At 40.7% G+C, this 22,200-nt stretch overlaps 1 long non-coding RNA gene across 1 annotated transcript; it reads left to right on the top strand.

Moving 5' to 3' along the window:
• Window positions 1-13,551: 13,551 nt before the first annotated feature.
• Window positions 13,552-14,382, top strand: LOC113017180 (uncharacterized). Its single transcript, XR_003271409.1, has 2 exons — window positions 13,552-13,741; window positions 14,202-14,382. It is a non-coding gene; the product is annotated as an uncharacterized LOC113017180 (long non-coding RNA).
• Window positions 14,383-22,200: the final 7,818 nt, after the last annotated feature.

Raw genomic sequence — 22,200 nt, 5'->3', positions numbered from 1 at the left:
GCCCTGCAGCTTTAATAACGTCTAATAATGGTAAAAAGCAGGGAGCAGGGATAGCTCAGTAGATAAAGTGGTTAGCCCATTAGAGACTGGCCGGCTGTTTGAATCCACCAAACGGCTACCCTGAGGTAACCTTGACCAAAGGAACCATTTCTACACGCTGCTGCTCGGGCGCTGGATTGGTAGCTGTCCACTGAGTGAATGGGTTAAATGCAGAGGACTATAAATATTCTCACGTGTGGAACTATAAGGGCTTTAAAATATATACTTAAAAGAGTAATGACAAAGCTGGAGGTTCTTAGCTCTATGCTTTCCTTTTCATTTAAATTATCCCATTTCATTTCCACACATAAGATGAAAGATATATATAGACAAAAACTAGGTCAGAGGGTGACAGTTTGCCCTGGCAACAGACTTTAGAAAGGGGAAGTAAAGAAAGGGGAAGTTTAGTGCAGAGCTGCACAGGAAACCAGACACAAAAAAAGAGGAACTAAGTAAACTGTGTGTCGGTGTGACGTAGTGCAGAAATATATATATGGATTTAGCTGCAGAGAATTCAGACCTGAGCTTGTGTGTTCGTGTGGCGGGTCTCCATTTCCGGAAATGTAAAAATAAAGATTATTATTTGCGCTTGACCACTCTGAGTCCAGTCTTTCACTGTCGCCAGACAAATTCAAAAGAATGGAATTTAATACTGTGTATAATTAAAAATCAGTGTGCAAGTGTGAGTTTTAATATGTATCATTTTTGCTTCAGCCTGAATTTCTGTGCAATTTATTGCTTACAGTAGAACAGCACGTGAGATTTTTAGGGTAAAAAAAACAGTCACACTGATGATTTGGAAGTCTCAAAAACATCAAACATGAGACACTTGGTGTTACAGAGTGACGTTATGAACTAAATAAAAAGTAAAATGTCTGGTTTATTAAAGAAAAGATTTTTTAATTTCAGATTTTAAGATAAAATCAGTGTTATTGTGGACACCAAATACAACCTTCAAATAACCTCATAAAAGTTCTATTATCACTTATCTCACAACTTGACTCAACAGATCACTACATCATGATTTCATTCATCTCTTTTTCTGTTCATTCTTTATTTTATTTGGATAAAACACTGTCTTCAAGTTGGTGTTAAACCTTTTAGTTGCATCTTATCTGAATTATTTTCGATCTCTTGTTATTACAGAAAAATCTTTATTATAATAATTTTGTGTGTTTTGTTACACATGGAAACATAGTCAAATCCTCCAATAGCTTGGTTTGATTCTATCTGCACACCAGTCTTTGTGTAGAGGTCAATCTGCCAAAGAGCAAACTATTTAAACAGCAAGTCTGTTTAGATAGTAAAGAGTAGAGAGTTTGTAACTCTAGTAAAATCACTCTGACAGTTGACTGTTCATATGAAATGTACATTATTTAAACATTTTCATAGAAAACAAAGTTGTTTGTTTGTTTCCTAAACACAATAATAGTCTTGATTATTTATTTATTTTAAAAAGGATTTCTGGTTTTTGTGGATTTAATGGAATATTGTTCCTCTTCTAATTTTTGTATGCACATAATTTGGGTTGGAGTTAAAGACTAAAATTTTATAAAATGCTGATTTGAAAAAGGAACCTACCTAAGTCTTGTGTGTCCTGTGTTGCAATCAGATCAAGATTCCTGTAACCAGAGAGACTTGCAAAAGCACTGTCCCCATATCAAAATACTGTTTACTTCATTTTAAGCATCATAATTCTAAGTATTTTTATTTGCTGTATTCATAGTTTTACAGAAATAAAACTAATTTCATCTGGTCCAGGTTCTCATCAAAAAGTTGAGTGAATTTTATTAAGTCTCTTATAGATAAAGTTCACCTATTGGCAAAATTTGATGATTTTAATTGTTTATTTGGCTTGACCTTGGAGCGTGTTTGTTAATGTCGGATGGGGGGATGGGAGTGAAGATGGCACAAAAGTGTCAGTGATTTCAGGTAATCTTACTTTTAAAATGTATGATTTAATGAAGAAATGGTATCAAGTATATTGTGATCAGCAAGCACAGAGGATTGGAGAGAAAAGGTAACAGAAAGTATAATTCTGAATTAAGAATGAATTATACTACTATTCACCTTATAGTACCATATCACCCTATTAGAGCACTTTGCTCTCGCTCTGCAGGCCTACTTGTTGTTCCTAGAGTATTTAAAAGTAGAATGGGAGGGAGAGCCTTCAGTTTTCAGGCCCCTCTTCTGTGGAACCAGCTTCTAGTTTGGATTCGGGGAGACAGACACTATCTCTACTTTTAAGATTAGGCTTAAAACTTTCCTCTTTGCTAAAGCATATAGTTAGGGCTGGACCAGGTGACCCTGAATCCTCCCTTAGTTATGCTGCAATAGACGTAGGCTGCCGGGGATTCCAATGATGCATTGAGTTTTTCCTTTCCAGTCACCTTTCTCACTCAGTATGTGTTAATAGACCTCTTTGCATTGAATCATAACTGTTATTAACCTCTGTCTCTCTTCCACAGCATGTCTTTATCCTGTCTTCCTTCTCCCACCCCAACCGGTCCTACCAGATGGCCGTCCCTCCCTGAGCCTGGTTCTGCTGGAGGTTTCTTCCTGTTAAAAGGGAGTTTTTCCTTTCCGCTGCCACCAAAGTGCTTGCTCGTAGGGGGTCATATGATTGTTGGGTTTTTCTCCGTATCTACTGTACAATATAAAGCGTCTTGAGGCGACTTTTGTTGTGATTTGGCGCTATATAAATAAAATTGAATTGAATAAAAATGAAAAATGCCCAGTATGCCCGATGGCCAATCTAGCTAAGCTGACCTAACCCCACCTACTGGGCACCTGAAACTCAAAACACAAAGCCAGTTTAGCAGCCAACAGATGTCATCACATTTTACAGTGTGGGATCATGCAAAGTCTATCATTAGTTTGAGCGATGCCCATCATTATACCACATTTAGTAATACACTTGCACATAAACTTACACACTGCTGGCTGGTTACCAGTGAAGAGCAGCGTGTGAATGTGGATCTGAAGGAAAAGGACTTAAAATGAGAGCTACAATTGGTAAAGTGGACATCATTAGTATTATTAACTGTATATTATTTTTTTTCAGTAACTAACATCACCTCTATGTTTCATGTCAGTTTTTTCTTCAGTTAGTACCAGTTATACCTCACACAGGTCACCATACAAAGTATAGAAAGATTTTTTTTACTTATTTCTCAGAGACATTAGTTACATTGGTAAATATCTTTGCAGTTTCTAATATTTTTGGTAGTAGTGAGTTGTATCAAAATTTAAAATATTCAAAATATATTTATTAGTATTATTATTACTTTTAAGTTGTATTGTGTCTAAAAATAAATAAGAAATTAATGTTAAATTGCAAAGGTAATTTTTTTTAAAAATATATTATATATTTGATATTCATAAGTCAAATATAATGAAGTAAAGTGTCGTTTCCTGACCAACCTTTTTCCCCCTTTTTCTCCACACAAGCGCCAAACAGCACATTAATCAGCATGTCAAATAACTCGTCTTCCTCTGCCTTCGACTGCTTGACATCAAGCACTGGGATTTCGGTCACCATTTCTTTTCTCATCATCAAGATATCTGTCATCCTTTTTCTCTCCATCTTCATCCTCTGCGTGGCTTACCAACGATGGCAGCAGCAGTCATTCTTGTCAACAAGTCACTCTGACATTTTCACCTATAATCTGACTGCCATTGAACTGACAAATGTACTGGGGGTCATTGCTTACTTATGTGGCACATACACGAATAACTCAATGTTGCTTCTAATGGGCTCATATTCAGCTTGTTTTGTCTACCCTGCAGAGATATTCTTTAACATTGTGACATGTGTGGAGCGCTACCTGGCTGTTGTTCACCCCATCACCTATATGGGATTGAGACAGTCGGGTGGGGTCAGGATCAGAAACATCTGCATTGTGTGTGTGTGGTTGATGTGCTTTGGATTGCTTCGAGTAACAGCTCTATATTACCCTGATGTTCCTTATGTTCCATATTTCTGTCTGATGATGGCATCGTTAATTATCGTCTCTTTTTGTAGCCTCTCTGTTCTCTGTGTTCTGATTCGTCCAGGTCCAGGAGAAATGGGAGCAAAAATATCGAAGGTTGATCATTCAAAACAGAAAGCTTTCTACACCATCACAGCAATAATGATAGTACTGGTGGTGTCTTTTCTGGGAATGCTTGTTACAGTTGGTCTGCATAACTCAAATCTGTTCCATAACACAGACAGATGTGTCATTTTATTGTCTGTTGATTGGTTCACTCTGCCCATCAGTCTAATTTTACCTCTATTGTTTCTACACAGAGCAGGAAAGCAGTCCTGCAGCTGTTTCACCAAAAAGTAAAAAAAACAACAACAACTATTATTTAAAAACATGGACAATTCAAACAGAACTGAATTTGATTTGTAAAGTGTTTCTCTCAATTGTATGAACTTCAGCATTTTGTGCTGTTCTTCCTAAATGCTGTATTATGTACTGGGATTCAGTTTAAATCAAAAATCTGTTTTACATTGTGCACAAACATTTGTACCAACTGATTTCAATTAAAGTAGGGACATGGTGGAAAATTAAATGAAATAAAAGCAGATTTAGACAAAAAGATTTGGTTTTACAGAGTGAAGTTACAGTTTGTCTTGATTGCTTTGACTTACCTAATCTGGCATCCACTCAGTTTTCAACATCACTATCTCAGCAGAGCAGAAAACACCTCTTGACATATTTTCTCCACCCTTTTGCAAAAACGTTAACATGGATGTCATTCAAGCAGTTCAAACCCCACGGTTTTAGCTATGGTAACCAAACAGAAATGACCTATTTATAACTATTAGAAACTACCTAGATCAGTATGAAATCAGTGAAGCACCTGTTTGACACTCCTTCACACAAATCTTCACTTAGCAATCAGCCTTCAAAGATGCCACATTTTTGTTGTTCTTTACCAGCATGTATGGAGGAGGTCTAAGGCAGATGAGAGTGAGTGTCAAAAGTGGCAATTTCTTCGACTCTAATAAATTTTATTTTGGTTTACATGTATTTTCTCTCATATTTCCAGTCTTTCAGTTTTCAGTCACAGTTTTTAAAAAGTCATGCAATCAATAATGTTTACATCAAAGCATTTCTGATTCTGGATCCATCTCATTGCAAGAAGACAAATATGACACCCTCCATATAGAAAGATAATATGAAATGGCACCATGAAGGGTGTGTAATAGGCTAAACTGACAAGCGGTTGTGCACTGATTCACACTGAGTACTGTGTTTGTATTTTGTTGAGCATTGTTAAATGATTGGAAGAGGTTACCGTAATTGTCGGGCTATAAGCCGCTACTTTTTCCACAAGCTTTGAACCCTGCGGCTTTTAGTCAGGTGCGGCTTTTCTATGGATCGTCCCTGATTTTTGTCATATCGTAAGACGATTTGTTTTGTTTGTTCCGCTGTTGTACGGCACTACGTTGCCTGGCGGAAGGGCATGTGATCAGACACACAGTATCGGGGTTCAAGAGTGGTATGTTGGTCACATGTCCATCCGCCAGGCAACATAGTGCCGTACAAGTAGCGCGAAAAACAAACTTAAAAGTAGCGCTACGCCTTCAGCGGGAGTCGTGGATGACGAGCGGCAATAAACTTGCGAAAAGCAAGTTATGCCCAACTCCACCGGTGGAATCTGACAGCGTGGAAAAGTGTGAAAACATCCATCCATCCACCTGAGCCTAAAAGGTAGTCTGAATCTATTTTTCTGGTGTGCTGTAGGTTATTGTTATGTACTACATTTGTTACTCGTTTATGAAGCACAGCACATGTTTCGTACTTGTAATTACCGCTACTTGTACATATACCTAAAAAGTTGTGCAAATATGTACCCATAACTTGTTTTTCAAAATATTAATAAAAGAGGTGTGTCTCCAAACAGCCATCTCTTTCCTGACAATTCGCTTTGTGCCTATTCTCTTACATATGATAAGTCAACATTGAAACACCTGCGGCTTTTAGTCAGGTGCGGCTAATGTATGTACAAAACAGGATTTTCCCCTGATTTTAGCTTGTGCGGCTAATATTCAGGTGCGCTTTGTAGTCCGGGAAATACGGTATACACTTTTTTGAAAGTTGTTGTTTGAAGTCAGAATTGGCTGTTGTTTCACATTTTAAATGATTTTAAATGATGAGCCTTTTACAGAAAAATGTGTCACTCTGACCACGTTTGCCTTGTTTAGGCCAGTGTGTTGAAGTTTGTCATTTTCAGATTTCAATATAAAATCAGCGTAACTGTGTACACAAAACACAACAGGTTCAGTTATCACTTATCTCATAACTTGACTCAACAGATCACTACATCATTATTACTTTCATGTCGTGTGGAGTTGTAGATAGGACCCAAAATGCGGCAGCTCTGGTGCAGGTGAGTATTTATTGAACAAAAGTTGATACAAACAGAGACGGCAAGGGTGAGCATGAAACTAAGAAAACCTAAACTGAGAAACACTAACAGAAACTAACCAGAAACAGATACGCAGGGAGTTACGAGGAAATACACGGAAGACGGACGGAGAGATGCAGCAAGACCGAGGGGAACAACACAGACGAACCAGCAACTACTACGACAGAAGACACGACTAAAATACACTCAGAGAAACAAAGGGAGGTTACACACAGGTGGGGGACACAGCTGGGAGTATTTAACGTGACGAGACCAGGGAAGCAATCTGAAAACACTCATATAAGACGCAGACCTTCACAATAAAACAGGAAACACATACACGTAATGACACAACACACAAACTTAACACAGACTGGGGAACACAGAACATGAAACGTGAAAAAGGAGCGTACAAGAAACCCAAAATAAACAAAACCACAGAATAATAATAACTGAAACATAAACACGGAGTCGCAGACTCCAGACCATGACAATTTCATTCATTTCGTTTTCTTTTCATTCTTTATTTTATTTGGATAAAAACACTCTTTAAGTTGGCATGAAGCCTTTCAGGTGTATCTTATCTGAATTATGTTCCATCTCCTGTCTTTACAGACTATTCTTTATTATAATCATTTTGTTGCATTAAAAGTGGAAAAAAATGTCTCTTGTATACTGTTGATGGTGTGAAACATGCTGCATATCTACAGCAGGAAGAAAAATAATATCTCTATAGCAACTGTATGTAGTCCTTCAGTTGTTTATCGAAGCTTTTGATCGGCAGTAGCACCGTAAATTGAAGTTTGGTGACAATTGGATTGTTAGTAACGCTTCATTTGCCTACAAAAGCACAACCATCACACCTGGCTGGGAAAGCACATGAAGATGATTTGCTTAATTCAGAGAACACTTTTATTTTCATACGTCCAGAGCCGACAGAGAACACACATTATGGAAACATAGTCAAATTCTCCTATTGTTTGGTTTGATTCTGTCTGAACACCATTTATTGTTTTAGAGGTCAATCTGCCAAACAGCAACTCTGTTTAGATGGTGAAGACTGGAGAGTTTGTCACTTTAGTAAAATCAGTGGCGGTCCTAGCCTGTTTGGCGCCCCGGGCGAACACTCCCTCTGGCGCCCCCCAGCAACTTTGGAGCAACTGTAATCCACATTATTTCCTTAGTAATAAAGTATTCTGATTCTGATTGTTTCAGGCTGACGTGCCATTATCAAATCACACGTCTGCTTACCTCTATCTTTTACTCGTTTCTCCTCCTCTTCTTTTCTATTTTTTCTAAACTGAGGACCTGATGGCTTTGAACTTTTCTTGTCCATCTTCCATTGGTTTTAATTTTGCACTCCAGTATGAACACAAATCCCCCAACTCAAGGATCACCACAACATAACCTAATAGACCTACACCTTAGTTCTTAGATTCACTTTGTCTAAGGTGTATTTCTGGGATTTCACACAACCCAGGATTCAAATCATGAATACATAATGGGCTTGGATTTACAACATTATGAATGAGCCAGAGAATCCCCCCGCCCTCTCCTCCCTGTGCCGCAAGCAGCAGGCGCACCTCGCAAATGGAGGGCGCCCTTACTCCCAGCAAATGGGCGATAGAAAACCGACATTCCCACTATGTGTCGGGGCAGCATGAGTACGAGCAACTTTTTTAAATTTTTTTTTTCCGATGCCCGTGATGCCGCCCCCCACCACGATGCCGTCCCGGGCAACCGCCCGTGTCGCCCATATAAAAAACCGCTACTGAGTAAAATCATTATGAAATGTACATTATGTAAACGTTTTTCTTCATGTTTTCTTTCAAATTTGTGATTCTTTGTTATTTGAATTATGTCAGACAAAAAAAATGTAAGACAGGTACAACTTAAATTAAAATAGGAAAAACTGTAACACTATTAATGGCTATCAGCCATGTGTGTAATCAAACATTTGTTTCTTTGTTAGATTTAAAACATATAAATAAATAAAACCTTGAAGTAAAGAAAAATCATTGCAGAGCGGTCAGGGAATTTGGAGAAGGGGGAAAAGTCAAAAGCAAACACAGAGGAAGAGGAGTGTCATTACCGTATTTTCACGACCATAAGGCGCACTTAAAAGTCTTAGATTTTCTTCAAAAAGTGCGGCGCGCCCTATAGCGCAGTGCGCCCTATGTGTTGTAAGGAGGACGTAGTAGAGAACACCATGAGAACGTTAAAGGGTGAAGTGTGGGCGTTGATCGTATATACCGGGACAATCGCACATACCTGTATAAAAGAACAGGTATGTGCTTAATGCAGGACATCGTTGTTTTAACAACCCTGAAAATGGCAAAGAGACACGCTTACGAAGCACAGTTTAAACTGAAGGCCATCAGCTACGCGGAGGAACATGGAAATCGAGCAGCGGCGAGAGAATTTAAGGTTAATGAATCGATGGTTCGCAAGTAGAGGAAGCTGGAAAACAAGCTCCGACAGGTCAAGAATACGCAGCTGAGTTTCCGCGGACATAAGGCGATCATCGAGCAAAGAACGAGCGGGAGAAGCGTTTCGACGGTCACCATTCGGCTAAAAGCAGTTTCACTTTCACTTTTTATGAAACGGTGCCATTTTTCCATCCGGACCAGGACTACGGTAGCGCAGCAACTTCCAGCGGATTATAAGGAAAAGCTGGCCATCTTCCGCTCCTACTGCAGCAAACACATCGGCTACAAACACATCCAGCGATGGATGACCGATGGAGACCACAGTTTCACCAAGAGTGGAAGGCAGCGCCGGGCGAGTTACGCCACAATTTGCCAATGGATTGTAGATGCTTGGGCTAACATGTCCGCTGGCACTGTTGTTCGAGCTTTCGCAAAAGCCGGCATCATTTCCGAGGAGCCGCACGGCACGGAAAGTGACTCTGACAGTGAAGAAAGTGAACCTGGCATGTTTGATGGAGATTTAGCGCAGCTGTTCAATTCAGACCCAGAGGATGAGGACTTCGATGGGTTTGATTGATGATAAAAATGTGAGTACCAAACTTTGTTTTGCTCCTGCTTTATTTTTAAATACGCACACTTGTATGCTTGTGTGTTGTTGATGATGACGATTACTGGTAATAAAAATGTGAGTAAGGTACCGAACTCAGGTTTGCTCCCGCTTTATTTTTAAATACGCATACGGTACTTGTATGCGCCCTATGGTCCAGTGCGCCTTATGTGTGTGTTAAATACAGTAAGGGCACACATAACTGAGACTGCCCCTTTTTAGCACAGTGCGTCTTCTGGTCGTGAAAATACAGTAAGTTATAAAGTGTTCCCCATTTATTTATTTATTTATTTTAAAGGTCATTGTTGTCCAACTCTTTGTTTAGGAAGAAAGATGCAATTTTCCACATTTTTGTAAGTGTAAAGTCAACAACAGTCTTGATTAAAGAAAAAACAAAACAAAAGAGAGGATGTATGGTTGTTGTGGATTTCATGGATTACTGTTTCTCTTGTAATTGTTATTTGTACATAATTTGGGTTGGACCTAAAGACTCAAATTTTATAAAATGCTCATTGAAAAAGGAAGCTACCAAGTAGGTCCTGTGTTGCAATCAGATCCAGATTCCTATAACCAGTTGGATTTACAAAAACCTCTATGCCCATATTAAAATATGATTTACCATAATCCGGCACACACTGTTGATGAACATGTCTGTTTTCATACATAAGGTGCATCGGATTATAAGGCGCATTAAGCTAAATAAAACAGCCCGATAAGTCAAACTTGTCACAGCCGTGTGGAGGTGAGGTAAGGACCCAAACGCAGGCTCTTATTTTGGTGAGAAAGAGCTTTATTCACGGGGAGGGTAGGATACAACAGGAGCGGAGATGGCATACGCAAAAACTAAGGAAACTAAACTGGGAAAGACTAACAAAACAGACCTGAAACCTGAAGACACAGAGGGAGAAACTCAGGAAGCCGAAACAGGGAGGAAACGCGGGGAGACAACAGAGACGGACCAACAGCAAGCGGGAGAAAACATAGGGTTTATATACTCACAGGGGCAATCAATGGGATACAGGAGGGCAAGACAGCTGGGAGAAATCAGAGCTGACGAGACAGGGGAAACGTAACCTGAACATACTGACAAAAGATACGGACCTTCAAAGTAAAACAGGAAATACAACAGGTATGCACAGACACGAACTTGACACAAGATATGGCAACAGGGAGGGAACACAAAGACGTGGGACCAGGGCAGGCATAGAGACACAGAACAAAAGAAATACAAAGAAACTAAACCTAAGAACGAGAAATTCCCAACAACAATGAACCTAAAATATTCAATACTGTTGAATTATCTCGCAGCTGCTCTATTCCCATGTTGCTGCATATTAATGACTAACCTTGTATTGTGGATGGATTATCTCAGTTGCTCTCCTGACTATGCTAACATAGCTAGCAATCACGTATCATTATATACCAGCTAGTCCAACTTCAGTAACCCTACAAATGTCACTGCTGTTTTCTGTCTTCATTCATGTTGGAAGTCATAGCAGAGCTGTACCTTTGAGTTTTTTCAGAAATCTCTCAGTCAGAACATGCTATATCGTGTTTAGGTGGAAACTAGTGAGCTAACTTACTGCTAACTTCTAACTCCGTTAAATGTAATAAATTCTGTTTTCATGGATGCCTGGATGTTGAAATTAATTGTTACACCTGGTAAAGCAGCTACGCTGATCATATTATTAAAGATGAAAGAATTTAGACAGTTTTAAACTTTCAGTGATGCCGCAGTGTTTGTTTGACTTTGGGACCTGAAGCAGACGGAGTTTAGGACCTAGATTACTGTGAGTCCGTGTCCACGTGGCTCCTGACTATGGTAGCCGTAATGATCCATCAAGCGGTGCGGCTTCGTAGCTTGCCAAAGTCGTACTAAAACATTTTTGACAGATTTTTGAGCGCCATGTACCACATAAAATCGGTTTGAGGTCAGTGAGCAAAACCAGAATTCATACATAAGGTGCACCGGATTATCCAGGGCATAATTGGCCGTTTTTGACTACTTTTGATTTTCCCTTTATATTTCACCTTTAAAAGCGGTTTATCTGGCCTTGTTTGGTATCATTAATTTCCTCACAACCTCAAATAGCTGAAATTTGAGTTATTTTTTCACTTTGACATACAATATTAGCACAATTGATCTAAAGTCAGACAAAAAAATTTGAACTCCGAGTAGAAAAAAGTTATATTTTTTACTGTAAAACCATAAACATGTTTAACAAATCATTTTCATAACTTGAAATGTAAATAGAGATTTTACATTTCTAAAAATTATGCACAAGTTTTGCAAACAGCAAAGTTATATGGTACTATTTACCTAAAAATGCAGCCAAGGCATCAGGGGTTTTTATATAACCATTTAAATCTATTTACAGAACAATCAGGTCTTCTGCATCAAATAAGAAGGCACACAAATTATTTGTGCCAGTCCAAAAAATGTAGTTTGTGTTCAGTATAAGACAGAGGAGAACACCACAGGCCTAAACCCTGCAGGTCTGACAGCAGGAGGTGTAGTCCTGTTTTCCAGGTGGAGACAGCGTTTAGACTGCAATCTGCCTTTTGGTGGCTTTTTTGGAGCAAATGTGACATTCACTTGTATAACTGACACACAAAACAAAACACTGACTACAAAACACACTAACTATAGCCTCCAAACATGCTAAACATTGCTAATGTCTCACATGTGATAACTCTCTCTCTCTCTTTCTTTCACTCACCCGCTTTCTGTCACGGGCGTCACTCCTAAAACTGCCCCTTAACCAAGTGCCACATGTTGCCATATCATTTTTTTTTTTTTTTGATTGGCTGACATGGTAAACTTTAACACCAATAGGGAAGGGGTGTTTTTTCTTTTTCTTTTTTCACTCGCAAGCGGAGAGTGTTTCCTAGCGCTGTCCATAGAAAACGCCGTTTTTTCCGTTCTTCCCGCTGTAAACACCGCTTTTGTTCAGGAAAAAACATCACGTGTATTTTTTATCATAACTCTGGTTTTATGTGGCCCATCAACACAATTTAAAAATTCCGAAATCACTTTCAACACAAGTTGAAATGGAGACTATGGGTTGCTGCATCTTGTTGCTGTGTCGTCCTAAACTGGTCCTGTGATTCTGACAGGCCGGCGCGTCTGTCGACCCCAGAGAGTTGAAGGATTTTAAGTGTGCCTTATAGTGTGGAAGATACAGTATTTCCTTTTAAGCGTAATATGTATTTTTATTTGCTGTATTAATATTTTTAGATTAAAAAAAAAAGTAATTACACCTGGTCCAAGTTCTCATCCAAAAGTTATGTGAATTTTGGCCTTGAAGTTATTCAACCACAGCTATTTAAAAATATGATTTAGTTACCTTTTAAACTGTTACCTCTTAAAAGAAGTGTTAAAAAGAAAAAAAATGTATAATCTCTAAGTCTCTTATATACCGAAGAGGATTAGGGCCACTGGAAAAAAAATCTGAGAAAAAAGTAAGAATTCTGACTTTAATCTCAGAATTCTGACTTTAATCTCAGAATTCTGACTTTTTTCACAGAATTCTGACTTTAATCTCAGAATTCTGACTTTTTTCACAGAATTCTGACTGTAGCTGCCCACTTGGAATTACCACTCGTGACGCAGAGAGCTTCGACTGATGCAACTTTATTCTCTCCTCTTTAAACCACCGACAATATGGCACCGTGAAAACTATAAAGATGCACAAACAAATACCATTAAACATCCAAGTAGAAAGTGCAGAAATGTTCACATTTTACTATAGAAAATTATTTTGATTAACCCAAATAGTGACATTGACATAAATCAATAGTTTTTAAACTACTTATGTTACAGCATTTAATAAAATGAATTAACAACAACCTTTCTGTCTCTTAAATACATAAACAATCATTTGCAATCATTAACCAACCTCTTTCTGCTTCCAAGGGTGCTAATCATGCTGAATCAGCTAGCCAACCTCCTCCATGCACATCTCTTAGCCAGTCTTTCCACACCACAAACAAATGACATGTACACACAATAAAAAACGAATTCAACCACATTGAGTAAATGTAACCCATATCAGCTACTCCCTGTCACATGACCCACGTCAGCTGATTTGAGGTCCCTCTTCTGATTGGCTCCTCCCACGTCGCGGCAACTCTGAAAACCGGCTGTGGAGGGATGCTTCCGGGTTCGACTCCTGCTGTGGCTGTGAGCTTATGGCATTTAGAACGGTGTTGGAAAACAAAACGTTTTCTCCCCTCAATTCATCTTTAAACTTTAAACTCAGCGGTAAGTGTCCTTAATATCTTTCAACCTTTGGTTGTCAGTAACCAGCCGATCGTTTTCGCGATTAAAAAATGACTTTGTGCGGCAGCGCTCCCACCGCAAGCAGAACTCCGGTTCAAAAACCGCTGTTTTTGAACACTTTCTTTACTTAAGCATTTTTATGGGCTTACTTTGAAACAAAGTGCGATTGAATGATTATTGTTATGTGTTGCCTTGAATTCGGCTATGCTGTCTGTTAGACAGTTGTTTTCCTTTATTGTTGTTTTTGTATTGTTTGTAGCGAACGCTACTGGACTGTATAGATTAAGCTACGTAGCTAAGATGATTAATGATTTAACTGTTGTACATGGATTGATGATGATTTATGGTTTGCATTGTTACCTAGACATGCAGAAGAATATACTTGTTTACCGGTAAACTGAATTGAACTTGATGTGCTAATGGACATTTTTCTGACCTACAGGTCAGGTTTTTTTTCCCTCTTTGAATTGATCTTCTTCATATTGAAGTGGCGAGCCGGTAGGACCATTCTTTCTTTTCCCCCACTTAGCCGTTTTTGGATTACGGACATATTTCCCCCTTGTATGAAGCTGGACCCTAAGGAGGAATACCTTAAAAGTGAACTTTAAAAAGAAAAGGACCAAGCAAAAGGACTCTTGCACAGAAAAATCACAGCACTGATTTATTATTTAATTGTGGACATTTACGTTGTGTGTTGTGTTAATTATTTTGTTCCATTTCCCCTTTCCCCTATTTATTCAATATATTTTTGGTACAAGACATTGCAGTTTTTGGTCTCATCATTCACACCATCTGGGCTCCATAAAGAACTATTTCTTCTGCGCGTCAGTCAGTAAATTCATCCATTGACATAAACTAGTCCTTAAATAACTTAGCGTTACATAAACTTTCAAAGTTATAGCATGTGACAGATAAATAGAACACATAGTTTTGTATGAGTACCCTCAAAAACAAACGCTTTTACTCACTCTGAAGCAACGTGTTTGCGTCGCCTCACCGCGAACAGAACAGGAAGTCTGACACAATAAAAGAGGAAGTGCTAAGGTACTCTTCAAAATAAAAGCGCAAAGTAAAGTGGCTTTGCCGGCATTTACACTGACTTTAATCTCAGAATTCTGACTTTTTTATCAGAATTCAGGAAAAGAAGAAAAAAAAAGACGTGCCCACATTTTTTGTCCACCAGTGGCCCTAATCCTCTTCCGTACTTATAGGTAAAGCTCACCTCTTGGCTAAATTTTATGTTTTTAATCTTTTAGATGGCTTGAACTTGGGGTGTGTGTGTGTGTGTGTGTGTATGTAGGATTTGTGTGTGTGGTGGGGGGGAGGGGGGAGTGCAAGTTTAATTCTGAATTAAAAATGAATTATGTAGAAATGGATGTTCTTGTGAAAATGACTTGATGAGAAGTTTGATTGAAGATAAATGGCATAAAATGAATGAAATATCAATTAAAAGATATTCATATGTCACTGACATATGAATATCTACTGGAACCTTTCAATTCAATTTCTTAATTGTCCCACAAGGGGAAATTAGTTTAGCAGCAGGAGGATAAGAACAAACAGAACAATAATATAAAACAATAATAACAATAATAATGATAGAAAATTCAGGACAATTATTTGCCATTAAGGAGACAAGACGCAGTAGGGATAAAAGAGACCTGGAGTCTTTTAGTCCTCCTCGGAGGTACTCTAAAACGGCGGCCGGAAGGCAACAACTCAAACTCACTGTGAAGTGGATGGTTCACACAATTAATAATAGAATGAGCCTTTCTAAGCACATTTCTATTGTAAATGGCCAAAAGTCCATCTTGCCAGCGCCCTGAAATTTTGCTAGCAGTTTTTACCAGAAGTCCCAACCGATTCTTATTCTTCACCGTCAGGTTACCAAACCAGGCAGCGATACAAAAAGACATCACAGATTCGATAAAACTTCTATAAAACAAGGACAACATCTCAGATGAGACGTTAAAAGATCTCATTTTCCTTAAAAAGAACAGTCTTTGTTGAACTTTTTTAGTAGTGGCATCAGCATGAGATTCAAAACACAGTTTATGGTCAAGTACCACACCTAGATATTTATAACTCTCAACGATCCCAATATCGGCAGTTTTAATGATAGTGGCTGATGAGCTATAAGAGGACTTCCTAAAATCAATAATCATGTCTTTAGTTTTTGACACGTTAAGTGAGAGGAAGGACTCATCACACCAATTCACAAAATCATCTACAACCTGTCCATGGCCTGACTCGTCCCCCACTAGAAGACTGACGATCACTGTGTCGTCAGCAAACTTCAGGATGTGTCTGTTTGTGAAATTGCTGCGACACTCATTTGTGTACAGAATGAACAGAAGGGGAGAGAGGCAACAACCCTGGGGTGATCCAGTAGAGGAGGAGAGCACATCAGAAAAGACATGATTTACCCTCACACATTGTGACCTATTAGTCAGAAAGTCTGTCACCCAGCCGACCAGACTAGTGTCAAGCTTGAAATGATTGTAAAGCCTGTCAGCAAGTAAGAGGGGTTGAATTGTATTAAATGCAGATGAAAAGTCAGCAAATAATAATCTTACATGGGTGTGGAGGGCCTCAAGATGCTTATACAAGAGATGCAGGAGTGTGACAGCAGCATCCTCCACACCTCTCCCTGCTCTATAGGCGAACTGGAAGGGGTCAAGATGGTGTTCAACATGCATTAAAATCTCCTTAATTATCTTCTCAAATGACTTAATCACTAAAGAAGTCAGAGCCACAGGCCTAAAATCATTCAGTACCTTAGGAGAACCACCCTTAGCAACAGAAACAATGATCGCATGTTTCCAAAATTTGGGTACTGTCTGTAGCTCTAAAGAAAGTGAGAAGATATGGTGAAAAATCCCACTCAGCTGATCAGCACAAGTTCTCAGTACCTGTCCACAGATGTTGTCAGGTCCAGGACTCTTGCTTTTGGTATGTCTAAAAAGATTAGCTACCCCTGTCTCATCAATACAAATAGATGGGGGAGTGATGGTCTTTTCCCTCAGTGTGCTGGTCTGCCTAGAACAATCATAGTTCTCAAAACGAAGGTAAAAACTGTTAAGACTGTCTGCCAGATGTTTGTCAGAGGTAAACCCCTCTAAGGTAATGCTGCTTTTACCTTTCGTGTGTAGCCCTGCCACTGTTTTCATACCTAGTCAAGCTCTTTGGAGGTTGTTACTGCTGAGTTCTGCCTCAATCTTATTTCTATACCTCATCTTGGCGATCTTTATTGCAGCCCTCACCTCCTTCCTCAATATTCTCACAGTGGGAACGTCTCCCTCGTTAAAAGAAATTTTCCTTTTAAGAATCAGATCCTTAATATCTTTAGAGAGCCACGGTTTGTTATTAGGGAAAGTCTTAAATTCTCTGACTGGAACCACAGAGTCTTTGCAAAAAGAGATGTAGCTACACACCACATCAGTGAGTTCATCCAAATCAGAAGTGCTCTCTTGAAACACGGACCAGTCAGTGCAATCAAAACACCCCTGAAGGGCAACACAACTGTCTTTTGTCCAGACATTAGTCCGCTTCACACAGGCCTTCTCCCTCCTAATCACAGATCTGTAAGCAGGGAGGAAGTGAATAACATTGTGATCCGAAGAACCTAGCGCAGGTCCGGCCACAGACTTGTATGCCCCCTTAAGTGGTCCATAACACAAATCCAGCGTTTTGTTATGCCTTGTAGGACAAGTGACATATTGAAAGAAATTGTTCAGTGATTTCTTAAGATTACAATTGTTAAAATCACCGAGAATAAAATTAGGAGCATCCGGTGAGAGAGTCTGCAGATTGTGTACCACTTTAAAAATGGCATCAGCAGAAACTTTAACGTCAGCCTTAGGATGAATGTAAACAACAGTGACAAAAATTTGAGGGAACTCCCTCGGTAAGTAAAAAGGCCTGACAGATACTGAAAGGAGCTCGATGTCAGGAAGACACAACAGTTCCCGCACAGTAAAATTATTACACCAGCCCTGGTTGATATATAAACAAACCCCTCCTCCGTGAGATTTGCGTGTTACTCCACAGTTCCGATCCAATCTGACAGGGGTCCCAAAGCCGCTGATTCGCAGTGAAGTGTCACTGTCCATATCGGTCAGCCATGTCTCGGTAAGCGCCATCAGACAAGCCTCCCTGTATTCCCGTAGATGAAGCACATTCTCTTGTAATTCATCCGTTTTGTTCCTAAGAGATTGGACATTGGCCAGAATCATTGAAGGCAGAGGAACACGATTCTTCCTCCGAAGTTTTCTTACACACTGACGCATGCCGCCTTTCTTTCCGCGTTTTCTCAAGCGGCGGGGCTTTCCAAAATTAGTCTTTGACCGGGGAAATAAATCCTCACCAAGAAGCACATCTGTCCGAGCATTATAAGAGTCGTACATAGACAAACAGGACCACCGTAATCCAAGTAGTTCCTCGCGTGTATAAGTGATTGTCAGTGAGAGTGAATGACTCCAGGTGAATATCGCCAACAACAATAAAACTAAGGTGTAGAAGATCTCCATGTCGGCAAAAAGTTAAAACCACGGTTAAGAACAAAGTTAAAACAAAAAGAGAAAGAAAATGCCAATAAATGCCAATAAACACCTGCTGCAGGTCGCCACAAGAGCAGCGCCCGTCTCACAGCTGATCCCGTCCTTTTATGTTAAGGATCACAAGAAAAAGTAATGATGTAATTTTTTTATATTAAATTTTCTTTCAAATCATCTTTGTTGAAAAGCACTTTAACTAGAAAGAGGATAATAAGGTGTGGCTGGACATCTGTGATTAGATGACAACATGAATGGATGGACAACATGGATGTCACAATGGGTGAGGCCAGCTTGTCATGTCTATCCCTATGCCTTAGTCTTTTTTTTAATTAAGAAGGATTTGGACGTTCAGTCTTTTCCTGCTGCATTAAAACTTTTCCACTGTTTCCATGTGGTTTGTAATGTTGAGTAGCTTTGGATTTCCACATTCCTGGGGGAAGTTCCAAAGGATGCTGCGCTCCTAATGGATCATTTTCATCACCATGGAACACCAAGATAAGTGCATCTTCAGGCCTAGATGTGCCTGTCTCTTTACATGTTCTCTCCTCCCAAAGACAGAACAAAATCACCATTAGCTCAGAGTAGCTTAAGTAGTAGTTGTAGCTGCTGTGAACTTGTGTAGCTGTTAGAAAAGGTCACTCAGGCCTGCTGTCTTTTCAGCAGATTAGGTGGGGAAGACACCCAAAGAGAGGTAGTTGCTGTAGAACTTGTGGAGTCCCCTCACCCACTGACACGCCTCATCCACCTGAACTCTGCATTGCCCACTCGGTAGTGATGTGTCGGTCGCGAACGAAACTACTCTTAGAGCCGACTCTTTGAAGTGAACGACGCGAGCCGGTGGGGTTTTTTTTTCTTCTTTCTCTTACCCTCTGTCTCGCACTTTTTTCCGCTTCACTCCTCACGCAAGCCTTGTGCTTTGCGCTGGGAAGAGGGGGGAGGGACGGTAGTTACACTGGCAGTAGCACAGGAACAGAGCAAGAGGGAAATATATGGAGTGCCAGGACTGCCATAATGAATTAATTAAATACACCATTAAATAATTAAATGTGGCAATAATTAATTAAAATTGGAATTAATTAATTAAATAAATAGTTATGACACATGTAATTAATTAATTATTGACACATTTAATTAATTATTTATGTGTTTCACATTTTAATTCATTATTGACACATTTAATTAATTAATTATTGACACATTTAATTAATTATTTAATATATTTATTTATTTCATTATGGCAGTCCTGGCGCCTATGGAACGCCAGGACTGCCATAATGAATTAATTAAATACACCATTAAATAATTAATTAAATGTGGCAATAATTAATTAAAATTGGAATTAATTAATTAAATAAATAGTTATGATATATGTAATTAATTAATTATTGACACATTTAATTAATTATTTATGTATTTCACATTTTAATTAATTATTGACACATTTAATTAATTAATTATTGACATATTTAATTAATTATTTATGTATTTCACATTTTAATTAATTATTGACACATTTAATTAATTATTGACACATTTAATTAATTATTGACACATTTAATTAATTATTTAATGATATATTTATTTATTTCATTTTGGCAGTCCTGACGCCTGGCTCTCATCATGAAATAATTTTATCTGTCAGCCTCACCCATCAAACTCAGGGGGCGGGGTTAACGCTGATCGAGTCAAAACCATTGCTTTGGCCTGGTGGCCATTGTTTCTAGCACACAACAACCGGCATGTGGAAGCTAACAGAACTGAGCTTTGAAAAACCCTGTTTGTGTGTTACCAAATACCGTTTTAATATTTTTTTAGCCGAGAATGTAGTGGTTTAATCTTCATGTGTCTGGTCGGTTTGTCAAGATACAGCCTCTTTGCAAAAGTGTTTCGATGATTTCGGAGATGTCGTCCCAGTCTCACGGCAAAGCGTGGGATAGACCCGCTCGCCTCGCAAGCAATCCCACCGACAAAGCGCAGGCCCCGGTACACAGCTGTAGTAACCCCCGCTGACTTCTTTTACTGAGGTTATATTTATCGGTGTTTTATTTCCTGATGTTCTTATGTGTCCTACGTGTTTCAGTCGCCAATTCTGAATTATAACTAACATTAAAAACATGTTGTGGTGGGGCGTGGTCTGCGGGGCCGTGCGGACGCACCTGTACGGCATCCGCAATCACGCCCGCCGTGTTAAAACACGGGGACTCAGGGGTTGGTGGTGGTGTGGTGTGATGTGAATCAAATAAAGTTGGCTCTGAACGTCGCTCTGTGGTCCCGCCGTGCCTTATTCATGCCACATTGGTGCCGAAACCCAGGAGGCGGCATGGCGGGTACCTACCAGAGCCAGGAAAGGAAAGAGCTGGCCGAGATGGTGGCCGAAATAGCGGCCACCCAGCGGAAGCAGGCGGCGGAGGTGCGTCGCCAACAGGAGGAGCTGCGGCAGGAGAGCGAACGCCACCTGGGGAAGATGGCAGAGCTGGCAGCGCTGCTCTGGGCCTGGGCGCCACCCCCACAAGTGTGTCTCGAGGACAGTGGAGGAGCCGTGTGGGTCACCTCGGCAGCCGGAGGTGGTGGACGAGCCACGCGGGGGTCCGAGCCTGCCGGAGGAGGAGGAGCAGCAGCCGGGTGAAGGGCTGCTCCTGCCGGGAGCGGTGGAGGAGCCGCTCCAATCGGAGGCCGAGGACGAGGCGGGCGAGGGTCTACACCTGCCGGAGGCAGAGGAGTCGCTCCACCCGGAGGGGGGCGAGGGGCGGTGCCTGCTGGGGGCGGAGGCGCAGTGCGGGGAGCCGCTCCAAACGGGAGTGGCGGAGGCGGTGGCGGAGCAGCTGTGCGGGGAGACGGAGGTCCCTGCTCCAGGGCAGCCTGTGCAGCCGGAGTTGGAGGCAGAGGAGCGGGACAGCCCCGCTAGGCCGGGGATCGGCGGGCTGGCTAGTCCAGCCTCGCTGCCACCAGTCGATTCTGCGCGCCTGGCGTCTGCCCAGCCGCCTGTGTGCAGGAGCACACGGCCATGCCGGTGGGGCCGTGTCCGCTTGCTACGCGGCCGACCTCCGGACCAGCTTCGCCGTTGCCGCTGGATGCGCGGGCGGCCACCAGAACGGACGCTTCCCCGTCGCTTGGTCGGGGGCTGGGGCGCCGATGTGTAGGGGCCGAGTCTCGCCCCAGGTCGCGGGGGGGAGTAGGTTTGGCCGGATCACTCCCCGGCCTCAATCGGGCGATGGGGGTATGTGGTGGGGCGTGGTCTGCGGGGCCGTGCGGACGCACCTGCACGGCATCCGCAATCACGCCCGCCGTGTTAAAACACGGGGACTCAGGGGTTGGTGGTGGTGTGGTGTGATGTGAATCAAATAAAGTTGGCTCTGAACGTCGCTCTGTGGTCCCGCCGTGCCTTATTCATGCCACAATGTTTAAGGAGGAGAGAGAGCAAATCTGTTTAACATCTGATCTTTGGGTTTTTGTTCAGTAATCAGCGTGACCTGTGTATAAACACATAAAAGAGATAACGTTGGTGTTTCCGTCATGTAGTAACTGCTGGCTTTAACTGTACAAAGGTTGTTCGACACTATGAAACACATACAGACTTCATGATGTTCGGCTAATATTTTTATTGTGAATATTAATCATGCTGACCTCGCTCTGTACACCACGCAGCGAGGTCAGCATATCCACGATATCCTCAGCTCCATGAGTTTCCCAGCTGACTATCTAACTGCCAACTATTCCAGAGACGTGAAAATATACAGCATAAAGAAAAGTGTAAGAGACTCAGCAGCAGATTAGAATTACAGTTATACATTTAATAAATCACCAAATGAATCCAAGAAACGAGCAAACCTGTTCCGACAATTTGAATTTGTATTCCCTCAGCTGCAGACTCGCTGCTGTTTAAAT

This window comes from Astatotilapia calliptera, unplaced genomic scaffold (genome assembly GCF_900246225.1).
Source record: "Astatotilapia calliptera unplaced genomic scaffold, fAstCal1.2 U_scaffold_1, whole genome shotgun sequence".
NCBI lineage: Eukaryota > Metazoa > Chordata > Actinopteri > Cichliformes > Cichlidae > Astatotilapia > Astatotilapia calliptera.
This window is presented reverse-complemented; position numbering and strand designations above follow the sequence as displayed.